We start from the raw sequence: 10,154 nt of genomic DNA, 5'->3' as shown, positions 1-10,154 counted from the left end.
TTTTTTTAAATAAGTTTTTTTTTTTTAATTTTATTTATTTATTTATTTATTTTTGGCTGTGTTGGGTCTTCGTTTCTGTGCGAGGGCTTTCTCCAGTTGCGGCAAGTGGGGGCCACTCTTCATCGCGGTGTGCGGGCCTCTCACTGTCGCAGCCTCCAGATGCGCAGGCTCAGTAGTTGTGGCTCACGGGCTTAGTTGCTCCGCGGCATGTGGGATCTTCCCAGACCAGGGCTCGAACCCGTGTCCCCTGCATTGGCAGGCAGATTCTTAACCACTGCGCCACCAGGGAAGCCCCGGTGCTTTCTTATGATTCAGGAGCAGGTAAGCCTCACCTTGAACAAATGCAGCCGACGAAATTTGTTTTTATTAGACGTGGTCATTCCCCTGCCCTTTTTTATGTTATGGGAAAATCCTCAATGTTGTAAAAGGAACCACTGCAGGTTTGTCTGGGTATAGTCATGGCAGACCTGACAGATATCCTGCTGTGCCTCTAGAAGCTGTGACCTCAGGAGAGGGACTTGCTGACTCTGGACCTCAACTTGCTCATCTTCAAAATGGGGACAATGGCACCTCCCTCCGAGGACTGCTGTGGGGCTCAGTGAGATAACTTAGGGCTTGGTGATCACAAGCCTTCCAGATCCCATATTTTTCACAAACTAGGGATACCTGTTATGGAGAAAGTGCTTGCCTTTGGTTGTGGGCTTGGGAGACTTGGTCTTAGGGTTTATGTTTCCTGGGGAGGGATGGTGTCCGAAGCTCCTGGGCTAGGTGAGCGGGGTCCCTCCAGGAAAGGGAAGCCCCACCTGGCAGCCCCTCCTGCTGCCTGGTCCACAGCTGGCCATCCCTTCCTTCCCACCCTCGCTGGAGGCCCGTGATGCTGGGCCTCCTCGCCTTGCTGCTGGCACTGCGCAGCTGCCCTTTGCTGAGGGGGCGGGGGTGCACATTTTCCAGGCGATGTTTCCCTGGCAGCTCTGAAAATTAATTGGCCTTTAATGTGGCATAGTATTTGTTTTCATTAGCAGGAAATTGACCGATTTCTTAATAAGGGGCTTTGTGAAGGCTCCATATTTGGGGTTGGTGGTATGTGTGTGTGTAAGGGGGTTCGGTGATCAAGCAAGAATGACACCCACAGTCCAAGAGGGGACTTTCAGGTACCACGGAACTTAGCCTTCCTGGCTGCAATTCCTCCTTTCAAGGAATGAGAGGGCCTGTCGTGAGGGTCAGGGAGGTGAGAAGGACAGAGGTGACAGGCCTGCCAGACTGGGAGCAAAGTCTGGAGACAGGGGGAGGGGAGGGCTCTGGGCCCGGGGACACACAGAGGGCCAGGTGGCTTGGCCACAGGCCTCTCAGGGATCTGACAGCCTCAAATTCTGCCTCTGACCTTGGTCTAGTGGGTATAGGTCACTGATCCTCCTGGCCTTAGCAATGCTCCCTCCCCATCTGAGGAATTAACAGAGTAAATCAGTAGGGCTTTCTTTTTTATTTTTTAAATTAATTAATTAATTAATTTTTATTTTTGGCTGCGTTGGGTCTTCATTGCTGCACGGGCTTTCTCTGTTTGCGGTGAGCGGGGGCTACTCTTCGTTGGGGTGCGGGGGCTTCTCATTGCAGTGGCTTCTCTTGTTGCAGAGCACGGGCTCTAGGCACGCAGGCTTCAGTAGTTGTGGCGCATGGGCTTAGTTGCTCTGCGGCATGTGGGATCTTCTCGGACCAGGGCTCGAACTCCTGTCCCCTGCATTGGCAGGCGGATTCTTAGCCACTGTGCCACCAGGGTAAGCCCAGTAGGGCTTTCTTAAAGGATAAATTCCTTTTCTTTGATCTGGTAGAATCACCGAGTTTCCCTGAGCTATGTAGTGCCCTGGCTATGACAAGATACCCCCTTTTCAAAATGTGGAGACGGAGGCTCAGAGAGGTGCAGTATTTTACCGAAGCCTCACAGACAGTTTTGCAGAACTGAAAAGCAAAAGCCTGTGAACTGTCGCCATCCCTGTGCCTCGGCATGTCTTTATGATTTTATATTTTAATTGTGATGTATGATGATGGGGGACGTGCCCTGCTCCCTGACCAGATAACTCATCTTCAGGGGACTGTCTCACCTCTCAGTTCCTTGGGGTGTGACCCAGGAGCCTGTGTGCTCATGTGCCCATTTGGGTGAAGGAGAGAAGAACGCTTATTCCCTCTCCTGGCCTGGATCCAGAAGGGTGATGTGCTGGGCAGCCTTCCTGCCGCTCAGCCTCCAAGGTCCAGGGGAGGGGGCTGCCCATGGACCTCAGATCTCGTGGCCTCACTGAGCCCTCCCAGGGCTCTCCAAGGATCTGCCTTGGCCTCTGGCTGGGGAAAGTAAAGCCATGACCGCTCACCCCAGCCCTAGCACAGCATCCCCGCCTCCTGCTGCCCCAGGGTCCGTGGACCCTCCCGGTCCAGAGACGTCCCGGGGGCTCCTCTGCCCCTCTGCCCCTCTGCCTGGGCCCAGACCTACCACATTCCCTATTTATTTATCTAAAACCACTTACATGATGCTTTGTCTGCGCCAGGCACTGTTCTGAGCACTTTAGAGACATCTATCCTCATTATGAAGCAGGTGCCGTTATGTCCCCATTTTACAGACAAGAAAACTGAGGCACAGAGGGGACAGGTGACTGACCCACCTTCCCTCTGGCTTTCACTGCGGACCTCTGGGGTGGGGGAGTTGGTGCTCATAGCCTTCTTAGGTAACTGCTGCCCCCACGATTCCATCTAGCCACCCGGCGTTTGCTCACGCAGGTTACCCGTCCCCAGACGCAGGCACGATGGATGGACAGTTATCCCTGGCACGCTAGGTGGAGCAAGGACATGGCCCCTGGAACCAGTCGCACCGGCTTTGAATTTGGATTTGCCGCATGTAGCTGTGTGATCCTGGGCAAGTGGCTTCAGGTCTCTTTGGCCACCTGTTATCTGAAGACTGGGGGCAAAACTATTTATCCAAAAGGTCGTAACAAGGAAAAAGCAAGGGAACCCATCTAAAGCACTGGTGTCCGGCTTGCAATTTTTCATTAGTAAAGGTCATATTCTCTCCTTTTCTGCCCCAGCCCGTCCTCCTGCCCTTCAAAGCATGGTCATCCCAGAAGCCTTTGCCCCCTTTCCAGGGCAGAGTCCCTAGTTACAGGGTCCCCAGAGCACTTTGTGTCTGTGTCACTCAGCCTGGTTATGTCCACTCTGGCCCCGGGACCCTCAGAGCCCCAGGCAGAGGGGAGATCAGGCCAGAGGAAGGCAGGGGCTCTGCTGGGGATAGAGCCAGCATTCTGGGCGCATTTGCCTGTGAAGACCAACATTTATTGAGCACCTACTGGGTGCCAGGCACTGTGAATGAGCCTCCAGGAAGCCCACCATGCGGTGGGAGAGGCAGACAAGTGAACTGGCCACACTGCCTCGATGGTCATCCAGGCTCAGATCAGCCCAGGGGCGGAGACTGATGCAGCTGGAGAGTCAAGAGCCTTCGGGAAGAAATGACATCCACTCCGAGGCTGGAAGTGGGGGCGGAAGCTGGCAGCTGAGGGGCATTTCTGGCAGAGGGGTGAAGGGCGAGGCAAGTGTGGTCTTCGGGAAACAGGTCATTGGCTGTGGCCCTCCTGGGCGGGCCTCGTGTCCTGACTGTCTCTATAGCCGCCCAGCATCCCTGCCGGGTGACAGGTGCTGACAAAGGTGAACAAAAGGGAGCTGGTCTCTGTCGCCCTGAATTACATTCCAGTGGGAGACGGATGGGAGCAAACATCAACCAAGTAACCAAATAAATAAACAAGATCATGGCTGAGGGTGAAGAGTGAATGAGACCAACAGAGCAGGGAGGTGGGGAGACCCGGCCTGAGGGTGCAGGCGGGAGCTGGCCTCTCTTCCAGGGGTGCTGGGAGCCGGGAGGCCTGAAGCAAGGAGAGGCATGGCCGGAGAGTATTCTAGATGAGTCCTGTACGGCTGGGGGGCAGAATGGAGTACAAGGAAAGACCAGAGGCCAGGGGTCAGGGGAGTCTCCAGGCAAAGGGTAGTGGCCGTGGGGCTGAGAGAAGGCTGATGCGAAAGCTCTCTAGGAGGTAAAGGGAAGGCGCTTGATGATTACAGCTGTGGAGGGGGAGGGATGATGAGGCTGAACCCAGATTCTGGACCTGGCCTTGGGGTAACAACGATGCCACTTACTGGATGGGTCAGAGCTGCCCAACAGTCCCTCCAGATCCTGCCTTTACCGAAGAAAAACTCAGGCCATCCTCCTTCCCTTCTAGGGTTCCCGACTCATCCCAGAGAGTCTGCAGTATAAAACATTCTAGAATCTTGAAGATTTTTCCTCCGGGTTCACAAAGTCCTTCAAAGTCCCCTCCCTTGCCTTCACGTTCCTTCCACTGGGACCCAGCAATCAAAGGTTCCGACTGGGGAAGGGGAGAGGCTATTTGTCGGGAAGGAAGGGGTCCCTGGGCAGCTCAGGTTCACCACCCCCCCACCAGCTTTAAAAAGCACCATCACTGCTGTCATATCCTGTGTGTTGGGTTCTCGAGCCAGTGGGAAGGGATGCTTGGGGTGGAGACTACGGGGTCTTGAGCCGTGGTCCTCGTGAGGGTAGGGTTGGGTCACAGGCTCCCTGGTTATTCTCATTGAGGGGTATTTCTCAACTCCTTTGGCGGTGGGGGGGGGGGTGGCTCTGTGTCTGTTTTGTCCCCACCACTGGGGGCTGGGCAGGGACCCAGCTGGGCTCTGTCACCGGGCCTTACAGACTGATGGAGAAAGGGATGTGTGTGTGTGTGTGTGTGCGCGCGCGTGCGTGCGTGCGTGTGTGTGTGTGTGTGTGTGTGTGTGTGTGTGTGAGAGAGAGAGCGAGAGAGCGCCTGCCTGAAACCTAATTGTCCGCTGTCTAATCTGTCAGCCGGAGGACAGCTTGCCAGCCCCTCCCGGCAGGCTGATAAATGCCGACCGAGGCCCCCCCTGCGCCAGAGCCGCCTTAATTGGTATCAGGACGTGCCTGGACTCCATCCTCCTGGCCCCTGCCTTCCTCCCCTCCTGCCGCTGCCTCCAGCCTGCTGGCCTCCACCCCTAGCAGGGCTCACAGCCCCAGGAGGAGGGTGTGAGACCAACAAAGACAGCTCCACTTATGCAGCGCCTACTGTGTGCCTCCTGCACGCCCTCCCCCACCCTCATGCAGCCCTGGGAGATGGGGGACCATGCTGCCTGCCCATCCACACACACAGGACATATTCCCTGAGCCCTCCACAGACTGGGTGCTGGGGTGCATGGGGAACAAGACAGACTCACAGACAAGACTGCCTTTCCCCGGGGAACTCCCCATACTGGCAGGAAGGGCCTTGTTCCCAGACATTTGGCCTGGTAGGGCTCAAGGGTAGGAGTTAACCCTTTGCCCATTTTAGACAGTTCAGAGAGGTCTGGCAACCTGCCCAAGATCACACAGCCAGGAAAGGAGGGAGAGAGAGCAAGGTTGCCCTCAAGATGACCACACAGTTGGTTTGCAATGTCACGTGGGTCTGAATCATTCAGGGCGCAAGTTAGAAACTCATGTGCCTCCCCCTGAGATTCTGAATGTGGGTCTGGGTGCCCCAAGAATCAGCATGGACATTTGGCTCTCCAGTGAGTGGGCCACTCAGGACCCTGATGAAGGTTAGTTCTCCGTTCCCCATGCTGATGGAAAATCAGGGAGGGGCAAAGCAGACAAGATGAGGATGACGTTTCATTCATTCATTCAACCAGCACTTACTGAGTGACTGCCTTGAGCCAGATCTCCTCGTTCTGGACACAGGCAGGGCCAGCCACGTGATTTGCGGGGTTCCGTGCAAAAGGAAAATAGGGGCCCCTTTTCCAAAAGGTATTAAGAGTTGGAAGATGGTGACCCCAGAGCATTAAAGCAAGCGGGGGCCTGGAGGGATTGTGCAGGGTGCACTGCAGGGAGACAGCCAAACCAGCGAGCCCCAGCCCCATCCTGATCTGGCCCCCACCCCTTATTTGGAATTCTGAAATTAACAAAAGTTCTGAAAATCCAAAGTTCTTTTGTAAGATGGTGGCAAATTCATTTGGAGGCAAAACCTGACCCCAACCAACAGGAAGCTATTTATAGCTTTATTTATTCCCCTTAATGTGAACATTTGTACGTCTTGTTGCAGAGCTATTAATGTGTTTGACTATGGGGGCTGCCCGGGCCCTGCTGGGGTGTTACCTAAAATATACTGTAAACACCATATTGCTCTTCTAAAGGGACAACTCTGAGTGCCCGAAAACCTCTGGCCCAGGGGTTTAGAAGAAGGGATTTGGAATCACACAAGACGGTTATCTATGCCCTGTACAGAACAATTGCCATGCGCTCCATTTTTTTTTTTTAGTATAATTGATACATGACATGTTAGTTTCAGGTGTACAGCATAATGATTAGATATTTGTATATTCCATTTTTTTCTGCACCACCCAAAGAAGATGAGGGTCTGACAATGACCCCAGTTCCTGGCCTGCCTGTTCCTTGCGTGGTGGGTAGCTGCTCTGTGCTAGGAAGGGGGCTCGCTGATCTGATGCCCCCAAGAGGGCTGGGTGGGTATCATTCTCAAGGTCCACTGGGATATTTTATTTCATAGTGAAGCGTTGGGGAGAAGATGTGAGGTCAAGTAACAGAGCGGTTTTCTTAAAAAGAGAAGAGAAAATAGTTTTGATTTTGCATGTAATATATGCTCATCATCATAAAAAAAATACAAAAGAAGAAAGTAAACATAATCTGAAACTTACCCTCTCCACAGTAACTACTGTGGACATTTCTGTGACTACCTTTCCTTCCAGGTTTTTCTAGATAGATCTTTTTTTTTTCCCCCAGAGATGGGCTTCACCACCCAGTGTTTTGCAACCTGCATTTTTTCCCATCACTGAACAATATGTTGTAGCCATCTTCCCACACTTCAGTCCTTGTTTTACAGGGAGACAGGGAAATCCGTGTAAACACATAACCAGCTCAAACAATCCCCTTGTTGGTCATTATTTGATTGCAGCTTTTCATTGTGTAGATCCCCAAGATGGCATCCTTGTGCACACACCGGCCTATGCCCTTAGGTCACGTCCCTAGATTTGGAACCCCCGGGTCTACACAGGGTGGGTACATCCATCACTCTGGAGATGCTGCCAGATTGCTGATGCCATGTTCCCTGCCCTGGGCCCATCTCTCCCAAAGTGCCATTCTCTGATCATTCGAAGAGTGGCCCATCCAGGCTGGGCAAAGGGTCCTGCCAGAGCAGCCCCTTCCTCTGCAGCTGCAGGGGAGGCGGGGAGCCGGCAAGGGCGCCACATCAGCTCCACCTTCAGGGCCCTGCGGCGGCCTCTGCGTGGCTGTTTCTCTCCCTCTGCCTGCACTGGCTCACAGTCTACCTTCCCGGTCTCCATGAGGCCCCTTGGTTCTCTCTTCTCAGGCGGGGATAAAGCCTGGACCCCAGGCCCCATCACACCCTAATCACTTGCGTTTTCTCCTGATTTGCACGTCCTTAAGGCACCTTGATTAATACCCCTTCCTAGTATCTTCTGCGCTCCAACCACGAGGGCGCTGATTGCAAAGTGGCCTCAACTTCTTTAAAAATAAGATAAATCCTCCCTAATGCAAGTGGAGCCCATGCTTCTCTGAACAGTAAGAGATCTGGAGGCGTCTCCCAGGAGCCTCGTGAGCACGGAAACATTGGAAATTTCTGGACGGAATCAGGCCATTTCTCTAACTGGTAGTCTAGAGCCTGTTATCAGCACAGACATGAACTCTGATGGTAGTTGTTGGGAGTGGACATCACCGAAAGGAAACTGAAGTTCAGAGAGGGCAAGCTATGTGCTCAAGGTCACCCAGCCAGGCAATTTTCAGCTCCGTCAAGATTTGAACTCAGCACTGTCTGATGCCAGCTAGACACTTATCTGACACTCTTCACTGCCTTGTTAAACGCAGGCTGGGCTTGGAGCTGGGGCTGTGGGGAGGACGAGGCCGGATGGCCTTGCAGTGGATGAAGCCCGGCCGCATCCCTAGGAAGAGAACCACGTGCCCCTCTGCTATCCCCCAGCTGTGTGTTTTCATGTCTGGGGGTTGGCACAGGGGGTGCTAGGTCTTCATGGCTGTTACAGCAAGACCTCTTGGGACCATGGTCATGACGCACAGTTGCGCCCGCGCGTGGTCTAATTCTCACATGCCCTCCAGTCTGCACTATTAAGAGAGTGCGCCCCAAACGCAGCCCAGGAATTCTGGTTGCTCTCTGTTGCTTGGAAATGCTCTTCGGGGGTCTGTGTGGGGCAGGATGGTCCCCCGGGTGGCAGGGAGCAGAGATCTACCTGGCTAAACTCTCTGCCCTGCCATCCTCTTGGAGCGTCTCCCTTCCCTGCCTGCTGCAGGTCTTCCTGCTTCTCATTAGGGCCGAGCTGTGGGAGCTGCAGGGTTTCGAACGCTGTGAGTGGAGCACAGTGTTCGCCTTTTATCTCCCTGGTTGAGCCATTTCCCAGTCCACTGCTTCTGCCACCGCTCTTTCCCGGGTCCTCTCTCTCTCTCTCTCTCTCTCTCTCTCTCTCTCTCTCTCGACAGGTGGGTTGTCAGGGTCTCCCAGACCATTTGCAGGGCCCCTAGGGGGGCCTGGACTCTCCCATGAGTTCCTGTTATCCCTGGCCATCTCAAGGTTTGCTGAGCTGGACCTCCAGCTGAGTGTGGCTGTCCCCGACAGGGACCTGCCAGGTCACTGGGCCTCGGAACAGGTGTGCCCACACGGTCCACTGGCCCAAGCCCGGAACAGGCCCTCGCTGGCCTCTGGAACACGGTGTGCCGGGGGCTCCACCTTCCTGGGGAGCTGTAACAAACTGTTCTCACTCCGCAGGGGACGCCTCCAGGGGGTGGCGAGGGGGCCATGGGAGGCACAAAGCAGGCTAGGAACGTTCTCCCTGTGCCAGGCCTTGGGGCCCAAAGTGCAGGCATCTGGAACAGTGGCCCCTGGGCATCCAGCACCCCCTAATTGCTGCTGGCCCCTCGCAAGGGCAGCTGCCCACCCCTCCTGCATTATTTCTCCCAGCTGGGCCTGGGTGTATGAGTGAGTTGAGAGATTCTTGAGCACATTCTCAAAGCTTTTGGGTTTCAGAGACCAATACGATTTCCAAAGAAATCTTGGAGGACTGATAGGGTGATGCCAATTTTAAATTTTTCTAGGGAAGGGTGTTAACGGGAACAAAACAAAATAAAACAAAGAAACATATACATTAAAAATCCCGTCATCAACTATCACTTCAATTCTTGAAATAAATTACATTTGAAAACCCAAAAGGTGTGAGGGACATAATCTTAGAATGAAGGGACACTCCTCCCCCAAAAGGAGCATTTGGAGACCCCACACTGTCTCTTATAAGTTAGACCTGGAAAAGGTTTGCCGCAGCAGAGCACCAGGCACCAGTCCCTAATGGGGCACTTGGGAATACCTCCTGGTCATAAAGTGGCTGCTGCACCTCTGGCCATCACGTCCACATTCCAGGCAGGAAGAAGGGGGCAGGGTGAATTGCTTGAAATCTTTGCCTTTTAACTCGGGAAGGGAAATCTTACCCAGGATCTTCTGCCTTCACCTCATTGGCCAGAATTGGGTCACAAGCCCACCCCTAGCTGCAAGGGAAGCTGAGAAATTGAGTATTTTAATTTTCGGGACTCTGTATAGAGGAAGGCCAGAAGGAAGGGGATTGGAATGTGTGTTTGGGAGGCTGCACAGATAGTTTTCTGGAAAGTCTCAGCTTTTGTTTCATGTCATCTCACCCTAAGTCTTTGTGTGGAAGCTTGGGCTCTCATGACTGACTGTGGTCCCCAGCACCCAGTTTCTCAAGGGGCAGTCAGGAGAGCCCAGTTCAGCCTGAAATCCCAGACTTCATCAATCCAGACTAGTCCCTATGTAAGGGGTACCAATGTTGTTCCTGTCTGTTTTGGAGTTTCTGGCTTGAAGAGCTCCCAAATTCAAAGCTTGTTTTCAGAGGAAGGCTCCCAGATAGAGTTGCCAGGTAAAATACAGGGCACCCAATTAAATGTGAATTTCAGATAAACAGCAAATAATTTTTAACTATAAGTATTTGCATGGAACATACACTAAAATATTATTCATTGTTTATTCAAAATACAAATTTAACTGAGTGTCTTGCAATTTTATTTGTGAAATCTGGCA

The sequence above is a fragment of the Balaenoptera physalus genome (genome assembly GCF_965194825.1).
Source record: "Balaenoptera physalus genome assembly, chromosome: 7".
NCBI classification, from domain to species: domain Eukaryota; kingdom Metazoa; phylum Chordata; class Mammalia; order Artiodactyla; family Balaenopteridae; genus Balaenoptera; species Balaenoptera physalus.
Note: the sequence above shows the minus strand (reverse complement) of the source record.